Source organism: Macrotis lagotis, chromosome 5 (assembly GCF_037893015.1).
Source record: "Macrotis lagotis isolate mMagLag1 chromosome 5, bilby.v1.9.chrom.fasta, whole genome shotgun sequence".
In the NCBI taxonomy this organism is placed as follows: Eukaryota; Metazoa; Chordata; class Mammalia; order Peramelemorphia; family Peramelidae; genus Macrotis; species Macrotis lagotis.
In genome coordinates, this window is record NC_133662.1 from 46,643,401 (window position 1) to 46,656,344 (window position 12,944).

A 12,944-nucleotide genomic window follows, 5' to 3' on the forward strand; every position below is an offset into this window, starting at 1 on the left:
TAAAGGGAGGAGACAAAAGAAGGAGTGTCTAAAAAATTCAAAGCTGAAAGAGAAGAGGCATTAAAAAGTGAAAGGGAGTGGAGTTCTAGTTCTGAGGACAAAGAGTAGTGGTGCTCTCTGTCCCTAAGTTTCATTCAACAAACACCTATTAGAAGAAATAAAAAGATAAATTATCACATATATATTATAGATATATAGATATGCAAACACCACACACACACACACACACACACACACACACACACACAAAACATATTTTTAAAAACACTTTAAGTGCAAGTATTAGAATTCCATTTTATAGAAAACTGAACATTAGATAAATTAAATGACTTACCTGTGGTCAGAAAGTTCAGAAATGTCAGAATACACCTTTGAACCAAAGATTCCTGAGCAATAGTCCAGGTCAGAGGTGATAAGGTTCTAGGACAGTGGGTGGCTGAATAGAGAAATAAAAAAATATATGAGATGATATAGAGAAAGAAATTATCAAAACTGGTTGGATATATGTTGTGACTCAAAGATAAGCAAGCAAATTACTACATAGGGACAATGTTTGTGGAAGAGGACATAAAAACAATTCACAACTAAAAGGATAGAGGATAACCTTATAGTGATATTTGAATTGGAATTTAAAGGGTATGTAAGAATTCAGCAGGTAAAGAAGGGAAAAGAAATTGTTGTGAAAAAAGGAATGGAAGTAGAAAATCTCAATGTATGTGTATAGTGGAAAAAGAAAAAACTAAATTCAATTTAGTTGGAATATGATATCTATAGGGAGAGTAATATAGGATGAGACTGGCAAGGTAGGGTGACATCAGGTTGTGGAAGGCAGGCAGAGGAGTTTAAACTTTGCTTAGAAGTTAATTTTAAAAAATAAAAAAAACTTTTGAACATAATTAGCATGGCCAGATCAATACATAAGGAAAATTAGTTTGGAAGTGAGAAGGATAAATTGGAAGATGGGGAGAAAGTAGAAGGGGGAAGACCTCTTCTAAGAAACTGATCACTTAGCTCAGGCAAATGGTAATAAAGACACATAATAGGATCCCTCTTCTATACCATTTTAGGTGAACTTCCTGGATTCTTGTATCTAAACCAACCAAAAAAGAAAAAAAAAATCCTGGATTTGAGAATCTATCAGATTTCACTGAATTTGGGTGCTGCAAATTATTCCCATCACTGAGAGTACTTATGTCATATCACATTCCACAGTCCTGAAATTTTACCCTATTATGCTCAGTAATACAAGCCCAGAGTTGGCCAGGCAAATTCTATTGGATCCAAATAATAAGGAACAGGTGGTAATTATAGAATATTCCCAGCTTAAATAAGACCTAAGTAAATTGTTTCAGTCTAGCAAAAGCTAAAGAACAAATACACACAAGAAGAAAAAAGTGCCAAAATGAGAAAAACTTAGAGGCAAAAACTAAAGGAGGTGGGAGAAATTCTGTTCAGCTCTCTGTTTCATACCTTTAACCAAGTTGAGGTCATTTTCAGTAGAATATTTGCCAGTTTTTTGGTCTAGTTTCATTTGAATTTTTTCAAATTCTCATTTGAACATGAATTTTTTTCTACTATCAGTATTATTATTTTTACATGTATCTTAAATATGAAATTTATCCCATTCCATTTGTTTTTTTTTATTTTTCATTCTCAAAGACAATATCACAAGGGTGATATCTTGACTTGACTTGAATTTGAGTGAGGCAGAGCTATGAAAAGTCATCAGATTCACTCTTTCCTCTAGAATCATTGAAGTCCACTGGCAAGGCAAAAGTCTAGATGACAGGCAATGAGCCAGGATATAGTGGGTGACCTAGGCCTTTCTAATTTAAGATCTTAACTGTCTCCTAACTTCCCTGGTCTCCTATACCTGTGATAATAACTTTCTCTCCTTAGACCTTTTATTTTTATTATTTTTTATTAAATTTTTCATCAAGTTAATCTATTATCCTTTTCTTTATTTATAGCAAAATTGGAAAAAAGAGACAAGGATTCAAGTTCCACTTCTCTCTAGTCACATGGGCAGCATCCTAATTCAAAACTTTCTCACCTTTCCCTTAGACTAATTGTATTGGCCTCCTATCAGCTTCCAGATCACCCTTCTCTAATCCATCCTTTACACTGTTGCCAAATCAATATTCTTAAAGAACAAGTCTAATCATGCCACCCTAAGATCTTGGAAGGATTCACATAAATGAATGAGTTCCAACTCGTTAGCAGAGTAAATGCCACCTGACATATCAATACTATTTATTGACCAAGTCAGTTGTCATAATGATCAAAGTAGATTTACCACACTATTTTTTTGTGTGGTGATATGTTCAGAAGATGATGACAGCTAAAATGATGAGATGAACTTTATATAGCAATCAGCATATGACTTATATCTTCAGCATGACAATGCCTTTCTCTTTTTTTAGGTACCATATGATTAGTCTCCATGTGCCTCAACACACCACACATGATGCCTTCCTTATGTCTATTGCCCCCAAATCCTGAGTAAAATGTATTTTGCCTAATTGCTCCCTGTTGCTTTCTTTGTCCCTCTCTATTTAGTCCCAGACACAAAAAGATAGGGTGTTGCTAAGGCAAAAACTTGATCATTTCTAAAATTAGGAACTTTTGCCTCATTAGTGAGACAATTCCACCATATTTATCTTAAGATGAAATATAGGGAGATGTTATAGACTTAAGAAAATTTTTATAATTCCCTTGGCAACAAAGTCAAAATTAAGAAAGCCTTGACCAGCTGCCTCAACTGAAGTACAGTGGAAATCAGAGACAAAGAACCCAGGTTCAAACCTTGTCTCTGCTACTTACATTCCATGTGAGCTTAAAGAGGTCACTTAACCTCTATGGACCTTAGTTACCTCATCCAGTTTGAGATCAAATCTAATAAAAAGTTTCATTCATATGAGGAAATCCAAGAACTAGAGTCTGGTGAGGAGATGGAGTAAAAAAATCGTGGAGAGTATTTGCATGAAAGTCAATGAGGGGAGAAATAGAAATGATTTTTATTATGGGGGTATACAGATCCAGAACTGAAAGAGAAAACAGATAAGTAGTCTGATGCAGGGACATGCTAGAGTAGTGATGGGGAGGTCAATTATTCAGATATCTAATAGATCTTCTTTCTGCCAAAAGCACCAACTAATAATTACTTGACATAATGATCATGACATCCTTCAAAAACATAAAGGAATCAACAAGGGGAAAATGTATTCTGGACTGGATGCTCACTAATAGAGAGGAACTGGTTGTTGGGTTTGGAAATGACAAGAACCTGGAACAGAGGGAAGGAGGAAATGACAATTCCCTCCCAGAGTTTGTGATGGAGAAGAGGCAATAGGTATAGTCTGATATGTACCCTAAATTTGGGAGAAGACAACATAAAAAGTGGAACTGAAAAACACTGGGGGGGGGGGGGGGGGAATAGTGAGAGGATTGAGAAGAGGGAAAAAATCCATGCAAAAAAAAGTCAGGGGGTGGAGCCAAGATGGCAACAAGAACAAATCATCTCTTAGGCGCTCTCTCATAAATCTTCGAAACTAAGGACTCTAAATTTTCGAGAGACAGAACCCACAGAGGGACCCAGTGAGGCAGTGCTCCTACTCAAGGTAACCTGGGAAAGAGCAGAAAGGCTCTGCTCCCCAGGGTTGGAGGAGTGGCCTGCCAAAGCAAAAGGACTTCAGCCTCCAGGAGGTAGCCCCAGGGCACTGGGAGTGGCAACTCACAGCAGCAGAGGAGTTTCCTGACCTATGCTCCAGGGAGCACCAAGCACAAATTGGGGGAACAGCGGGGGACCTCTGCCAGAGCAAGCACATGAAGCTCAGCCCTCAGGGCACACAGCAAACAGTGAGGCCAACACACAGCCCAGACCCAGGAAACAGAGAAGCAGGCAGAGCCGGTAAGCAGGAGCCCCCAGTGCATGAACTCATTGAACCTAGGGAGGGGATTGGAGAGAGAGAGACTGCAGAGCTCTGCCCCTGGAACAGGATGATGGGGCTCTGACCACATTCAGATCCTGATCGCAGTCTAGGCGACCCCATAGAACAGCAGAGCCCCCCCCAAACTCAGCCTCGTGGCAGGGGGGGGGGTGCATATGGTCATTCACAGACCAGGAGGGAGGACACAGCTGCACACACTAACATCCTTGTGGGAGTGTCCCAAAAGCTCAGGAAGCACCCCCAAAACAGGCTAAGGCTGGGAAAATGAGCAAGCAGAGAAAAAAAGAGGAACACCATTGAGAAATATTTTGCATATGAGTCCAAGAAGGATCAAAATACTCAGTCTGAAGATGAAGAAGCACAAGCTTTTGCATCTAAAGACTTCAAGAAAAACAGAAATTGGGCGCAGGCTATGACAGCGCTCCAAAAAAGACTTTGAAAAATCAAGTGGGGGAGATAGAAGAAAAATTGGGAAAAGAAATGAGAGAGATGCAGGAAAAACATGAATATGAAGTCAGCAGCTTAGTCAAGGAAATCTAAATAAATGCTAAAGAAAATAGCATGCTAAAAACCAACTTAGGTCAAATGGATAAAACAGTTCAAAAAGTTACTGAGGAGAAGAATGCTTTAAAAAGCAAAATTGACCAGATGGAAAAAGAGATAAGAAAACTCTCTGAGGAAAATAAATCCTTCAGACAAAGAATGGAACTGAGGGAGGTTGCTCATTTCACAAGAAATCAGGACTCAATATTTCAAAACCAAAAAAATGAAAAATTAAAAGACAATGTGAAATATCTCATTGAAATAACAACTGATATGGAAAACAGATTTAGGAAAGATAATTTCAAAATTATTGGAATACCTGAAAGTCATGATCAGGAAAAGAGCCTTGACATCATTTTCAAAGAATTACTACAGGAAAATTGCCCTGATATACTAGAAGCAGAGGGCAAAATAGAAATGGAGAGAATCCACCGATCCCTCCAAGAAAGAGATCCCAAAAAACCAACCCCCAGGAATATTATAGCCAAGTTCCAGAACTCCCAAGTTGAAGAGAAAATAGTACAAGCAGCCAGAAGGACACAATTCAAATATCATGGAACTGCAGTCAAGATCACACAGGACTTAGTAGCAACTACATTAAAAGCTCATAGGGCTTGGAATATGATATATCAGAAGGCAAAAGAGCTTAGGCTGCAACCGAGAATCAACTACCCAGCCAAACTGAATGTCCTTTTCAGAGAAAAAGATGGACTTTCAATGAACCAGGGGAATTTCAAATGTTCCTATAAAAATGGCCAGAGATGAACAGAAGGTTTCATCTTCAAACACAGGACTCAGGTGAAGCATAGAGATTGGAGGAGAAGGGGAAAATATGAGGGACTTAATGATGATGAACTGCATGTATTCCTGCATAGAAAAATGACATTGATAATACTCATATGAACCTTCTCAGTTAATAGAGCAGGTAGAAGGAGCTTTTATAGTTGAAGCACAGGAGAAAGCTGAATTTGAAGATAAAATATGGTGTAAAAATGAAGTCAATAGAAAAAAGGGAAATGTAATGGGAGAAAGAAAAAGGAGAGGGGGAATAGGCCAAGATATTTCATATAATAAGATTTTTCTTTATTACAATGAGCTATTGCAATGATATGGAAGGGGGGAAGGCAAGGGGAATGAGGGTATCTTCACTCTCATCAGAGGTGGCTAGGAGAGGAAACAGCATATATATATATATATATATATATATATATATATATATATACATATATATATAATATGCTCAATGGGGTATAGGCATCTGGAGTAAGAAGGAGGGGGGGACAAGGGGAAGGGGTGTGATGTGAGTGATGGAGAGAGGATGGGCCATGGGGGGAGAGTGGTCAGATATAATGCATTTTCTTTCTTACTTCTTGCAAGGGGCTGGGATTGCAAGGCCTGTCTGGGACCATAGGGCCAGGTGGATGCTGGGCCTAAGGGGTGGTATGGGGCTCAGGGCCTCTTGGCCCCAGGGCCAGGGATCTATCTGCTGTACCACTCAGCTACCCCACTGCAGAGTCAGAGTGAAAGGAGAGAACAAATATAGTACATGGTAGTAGAGAAATACAAAAGGAGGGAGTTGCAATCAGCAATGGCAACAGTGGAAAAATATGGAAGTAACTTTTGTGATGGACTTATAAAGAATATGATCCACCCGCGACAGAGTTGTTGGTGTTGGAACCAAACTGAAGCACATTTTTTATTATTATTTGGGGGGGGGGGGAGTGCAGGGCAAATGGGGCTGGGTGGCCTGCCTGGGGCCACATAGCAGGGTGATCATTGGTTGTCTGAGGCCGGATTTGGACCCAGGTGCTCCTGCCTCAAGGGCCAATGCTCTGTCCACCACCCAGCCACCCCTACTATTATTATTATTTTATTTTATTTTTCTTTTTTTTGTTTTTGCAGGGCAGTGGGGTTGGGGTGACTTGCATGTCACACGGCTAGGTGATTGTTGGGTGTACGTGGCCAGATGTGGGGTCAGGTGCTCATGGCTCCAGGGCTGATGCTCCATCCATTGCGCCACCTGGCCATACCTACAATTATTACTATTATTTTTTTATTTTAATTTTAATTTTTTTTCTCTCCCCTTTACTTTATTGCTCAAGCGAGTCTATATTTTTGGGGGGTATTTTGTTTACTCTTAAACAAGAATTTTTTATTAATGTATAAAAAATATTATTTGTACAAAATGAGAATAAATATTAAATATAGAATTGAAAAAAGTCGGGAAAATCTGAATAATGATAAATGACTGGTCTAGATCCTTTCTCAAAATGAAGGTTCAGAAGGAGCTCATCAATGGGAGAAGAGAACTACAAAAATAAATGTTTCATGGTGAAAAAACTACATGTATTAAGGCAATTTCCAGTATGAAAAAAACAGGTTGGGTATTGTGGTGAAGTTCAGAACACCAGAAGCAGAACTAAGCGAGAAAATGAAAGATGGCTATAGAATAAAATCAGCTCTACCAGCTCTTTTATTTGACTCTCCAAAGAAAAACTATAGATCATCCTTCCTTCATATCAGATATAACTTTCTTTTGTCTTGCAATTTTATTTGACAAAACTGACCATTTACTTTCTTTAGCAAAATTGGTCAGTGGTCACAAGACACAAAGAACTCTCATTGAATACCAATAGATTAGTTAATGTTTATAGTTGGTCTATAAACACGTGCTAAACTGCCCTCTCTGTTCCATTTTTTCTCCCTTTGTCATCATCACTGCAGAAGAAGAGGGCCAGAGAGAAACGAGAGTCATTCATTGTTTTTTTTTATTTATTATGAGTTGTTAAAGGCCAAGAACTCATTAGCAAACAGCCTGCCTAAAGTTTCTCCATATTCAGTTAGCCTGATCTTCAGGAAACAAGATATATAACGTTTGTCCTTCATTCTTGAAGAAGACCATTACATCTAGGACTATAGTCAGACTTTCTAGCATAGTAGACCTTGCATTACACTGGCATAGCCATCAAATCATGTTGAGACATCAGAACTGACATGTATAAAGAATTGGGCTCATTAAAACTAATGAAGTACCAATGTTCTATGTGGAAGAAGAAAGAAGAAAAAGAAAAATTTTCATTTAAATAGTACTTCATAATTTGTTATAAAGAACTTTACATTTTCTTTTTTAAGCATCATGATAATTATTATTAAATAAGATATTTTATCATATAAGATATATAATTCCAATGAATCTGTTATCTCACAGCTATTGACTCCATTGAAGTAGATCACAACCCATTCGTATATATTTGTCTATCTTATGTTACTTTTACAAGTCTTCCTATAATTTCACTACAACTGATAGTAGCCTTCCTCGAGTTTTCAATATCACAAGGACATCAATAGAGTACATAGGCTATTGTGTGCTATTGGCTATTCATCATCTTTAACTCGTGATGGACTCCTTTTTAACCTTTCCTTTACTTGATGACATCTATTATACCACTAGTCTTCATTTTACATATAAGAAAAGTAAGATTTTGAGAATATTAGTTGCCCAAACATATATAACTAGTGAGTGACAGAGTCGGTATTTACTCCACTCATAGACTATATTAATTCCATGGCATTGAAGAATCTTCAAATGTGAACCATTTTTACTACCATGGCATTATTAAAGGTTTACCTATTAGGTAAATATGAGCAATAGTAATAGCCATGACAGTAGATAAAAGGTTTAATATTAAATGCAGAGTTATTGACCCTAGTTATCATGAAAGAAAGGGCTAGAGGGCAAAATAGATAAGAGTGCTGAACCTAGAGTCAAGAAGACTCATTTTTATGAAGTTCAGATATGACTTCAGAAATTCTTTAGCTGTAGGGTCCTGGACAAGTCATTTAACACTGTTTACCCACAGTTTTCTTATCTATAAGATGAGCTAAAGAAAAAAATGGCAAAGCACACCAGTAGCCTTGCCAAGAAAACCCCAAATATCACATGATTGAACAACATTATAAAAGACCAAAAATGGAGCAGAAAAATATAGATTCCTATAGCATGGGGGAAACAAGACATAGTCCTACAATTGACTGAAAAATAAGATCCCTACAAATTACTAGTTGGAAAGAAATAAAGGAATAAGAACCTATGTATGTCAGAGATAAACAATAATTAGCAGTTCTGGGAAGACAGATCATACTGTAGATGAGAAATGAGGAAGAAGGACAAAAAGGAGAGCAAAGTACAAGACAAGACCCAAGAAGGTTAAGAGAAAGCAGGACTAAGGCCAAAGCCAGGAGCTCACAAAGGCAAAAGATGGAGAGGATTAGACAGGAAGTACTTAAAGACTTAAAGAGTCTTTATGCAAGAAAACCAAAGTCTGGGAACAAGGGCTAGTTTGTATTATGTAATGAATTAGAAAGGGGCCATATCTTTTTGTCAACACAGGCTATCCAACCTCCCTTTCTCAGTGTGTATACCAAGACCTTCAAGTATTTTCAGAGACATTGAACAATAATAAATATTGGTTGTGTATATGGGGTTTCCCTAGATCCCGGGACGTCTTAGTTAAATATGGAAGTGGATTAGAATTATATATTTAATTTTATTTTTCATTTAAACTTATAACAAAAATAAACAGTGTTGTGTATTTTTTAAGGTTGTCATTGATGTCACTCTATGAAGTATTATTCTAAAGCCTCATTGTGTCATGGAAATGATCCCAGGTTCTTCCAGGCTATGCTGGTAGATCATAAGATATGAAAGTTGCTATCATAGATAACAGACAGACTTCAGGTAGGATATCAATCACAGATTTTGTCTGCTGACCAAACCAGTTAAGTAAAGAGAAACTCATTTTCTGTAGACTGATCAGTGGGTAATGAATGGCTTAGACATGGCAACACATGAAGCAAAGAAAAATATTAAATCATTTCTGATTCTCCAGAATAGTGATGGAGTACCAAAGAAGGAAGAACATAATTATCAATCACATGATTTTTAGACTCTTCATTAATATTAACTTAACAATACTCAAACAAAAATTAGATTTATATGATTCTTTGTGGTTTGTTACAAAGCACTTTAAAAGCATTTTCTTTTTGAATGAGAACTACAATCATATGAGGAGATTGTACAGATATTATTGTTTAAAATTCCAGTGATATTTATCCAAAAACCATTGAGTGAATTTGTATTTGAGGGCCATTAAATGGTATAGTGAATAGAGAACCAGGCCTGGAATCAGGAATATCAGAGTTCAAATCTGCACTCAAACATTTACAATCTATGTAACCTTCCACAAGTCACTTGGCCTTTGTTTGCCTCGTCTTCTTCATCAGTAACAGGGAGATAATACAGGCAGCTAGTTAATACAGTAGATAGAATGCCAGGACTGGAGTCAGGAAGACTCAAGTTCAATTCCAGCCTCAAACACTGACTAGTTCTATATCCCTGGGCACAAATTAATACTGTTTGCCTCAGTTTCCTCAGCTTTAAATGAGCTGGAGAAGGAAATTCAATATCCTTTGCCAAGAAAACCCTAAAAAGTGTCACAAGGAATCAGACAAGATTTAAAAATTACTAAAAACAACCTTCCAGGGTTGTTGTGAGGATCAAATTAAAAGATACTGTGAAGCGCTTAGCATAGTACCTAACTCACAGTGAGTTCTATAGAAATGTTAGCCATAATATTTATTATTATTATTATTATTATTATAGAAACTGCATTGTATGAATTTTGATATTCTAGTTAAAAGATCAAAAGTCCAAAGAAAGTCGTGGCTAAATAGAAGGATGGCCTGAAGAATCTCCATAAATAGGAAAACAATTAGTAGAGTTGGTTTTTATTGTGAGTCAAAATACAAGAATAATTTTCATAGGACACATATTTATCACATTCCACAGTATATTTACTCAAAAAAGGCCACTCTGAGAATCTCTGTAACTTTATATACCAATATCTGTTGCAGAAGATTAAGAGATAGAGAAATTCTATTTTAAAAAAATCAATAAAATCCTCAAATTAAATCAACATACACTGTGGTGATGTCAAGCAAAAGTAGGAATAAATAAATTCAAAGAGAAGTACACTTGTAAACACAGGTCAGATATAGGAAGTGAAAGTGACCAAAGTCTTAGCTTCATATCTCTATAAAACAAATACTTTCTTTGAGGAAAATCGTTACTAGATATGGCTATCCTTAAATAACATCACAGGGTATGTAGAACATTAAACTGGAATCTGGAAGACTCATCATCATGGATTGAACTCCAGCCTCTGACATTCACTAGCTGTTAATACTGGGTGAGGCACTTAACCCGGCTTACCTCAGTTTCCTCATCTGTAAAATGAATTGGAAAAGGAAATGCCAAGGAAACCCCAAATACTAACACAAAGAGTCAGACATAACTGAAATAACAATAACAACAAAATAACCATAAAAATGATGTCAATTTTAAAAGGCTGAAGAAGGGCAGCTAGGTGGCACAGTGGATAAAGCACCAGCCCTGGAATCAGGAGTACCTGGGTTCAAATCCAGTCTCAGACACTTAATAATTACCTAGCTGTGTGGCCTTGGGCAAGCCACTTAACCCCACTTGCCTTGAGAAAAAAACCTTAAAAAAAAAAAAAAGGCTGAAGAAAATTTATTTTGGATGTGGCATATTGAATCAGCCTTCTATTTATAGTCATATCATCAAACTGATCAAAATTAGTTTAAAATTGAAATAAAAATGAGTCACTTAATCTCTGGTTGCTTTAATCATTGAAGAAAGAAATAACAAACTGCTTGCCTAGAGTCAGGAAGAGTTCAAATCCAGTCCCAGATATTTACTAGCTATGAGACTCTGGGCAAATCACTTAAGCCTATTTGCCTCAATTTTATCTATATAATGAACTGGAGAAGAAAATGGCAAACCATTCCAGTATTTTGGTCAAGAAAATTCCAAATGGGGGCAGTTAGGTGGCACAGTGGATAGACTACCAGCCCAGGAGGACAGAGTTCAAATATGATCTCAGACACTTGATACTTAACTAGCTGTGTGATGTTGAGCAAATCACTTAATCCCATTGTTCCATTAAAAAAAGAAAAAAAAGAAAAAAGAAAGGAAATCCCAAATGGAGTTCCAGAGTTTGACTGAAACAAATGAACAATAGCAAAAATGAAAAAAATATATAGCATGCAACTGAAACAACCAAATCTTAATCTATTAAAAAGTTATTGATGAGAAATGGATACAATGGTAGAAAGGATATCAGTATCAATTATAATAATATTAAGTGGAAACCAAGGTAAAGCAATTATAACAAGGAAACTAAAAGAACCTTAAAAGGACTCTTAAGTTTCCCTCCCCTTAGAAACTGAGGGAGACAAACCAGAACCCTGTACCCAAGAGCACATCAATAGCAACATCTCACCCCATTGGCCCTCCCCCCAGCTCATCCTTCTTTCAAACCACTCCCCAGAAACATCTTTGTAGGAGATCGTCTCTTAAGGAGAAGTGGCCAGATAACCCCATCACTACTTATCAACTGCCACCCTCAGGGTAAACAAATCAGCCTCTCAAAAGAAACAAAGGCAACTTGAGTGAGAGATAAGAGGTAACAAGTGCCAGGAAAATAAAATGATTTCTATTACTTCAACAACCCATTATAGAGGAAGATCCATTTTTTACTTTGTATTCTTAGTACTAGAAGCCAATTTATTTATAAGAAATCAATGAAATAGGTCAGATTTTTTTTTAATTTACCAGTATTAAAAGTTAAGGAGAAATCAAAACAAATTAAGAAGAAATAAATATATTAGAAATTGTTTTTCAGGGGTGGCTAGGTGGCCCAGTGGATAAAGCACCAGCCCTGGAGTTAGGAGTACCTGGGTTCAAATCCGGTCTCAGACACTTAATAATTACCTAGCTGTGTGGCTTTGGGCAAGCCACTTAACCCCATTTGCCTTGTAAAAAAAACCCTAAAAACAAAACAACAGAAAAAAAGAAATTGTTTTTCCAAGTCATATGCCAATAAAATTAATAACTTAAATAGATGAATATTTTTTTAAAATATAAAATACCTAGCTTAATAGAACAAAATATTGGGAAATTAAACAACATAATCTCAGAAAAAAAGAATTTAAAAAATATAAATGAACAGCAAAGGGGGAACAGAAACAGATTCATAAAAACATTAAAAGGAAAATTAATTTCACTATTACACAACTTGTTTGCAAAATAAGAAAGTATCTTATCAAATTCCTTCTATGATACAAATGTTTTCTTGATGATTAATCCAGGAAAACTCAAAACAGAGAAAAAAGCTACAAATCAATATCCTTAATTAATATTAATTAGAAAATGTCAAATGAAATGTTAGCAAATGGGGTATAGCAAAAAGCTATATAACAAAGATTAAATGCTATGACAAGGCAGAATTTATAGAAAAATAAGCCTGTTGTATTATTGGGGGGGGGGGAAGCCCCTACCACAACAGAACATCCATCTACTTTGAAGATCTC

At 36.5% G+C, this 12,944-nt stretch overlaps 1 long non-coding RNA gene across 3 annotated transcripts in view; it reads right to left on the reverse strand.

Annotated features, from left to right (window-relative positions):
- Positions 1-12,944, reverse strand: part of LOC141523794 (uncharacterized) — a 137,965-nt gene that overhangs the window by 15,378 nt on the left and 109,643 nt on the right. For all 3 annotated transcript variants that reach the window (XR_012478594.1, XR_012478592.1, XR_012478593.1), the window contains one exon: positions 335-436. This is a non-coding gene — a long non-coding RNA (uncharacterized LOC141523794). The remainder of the gene's footprint in view (positions 1-334; positions 437-12,944) is intronic.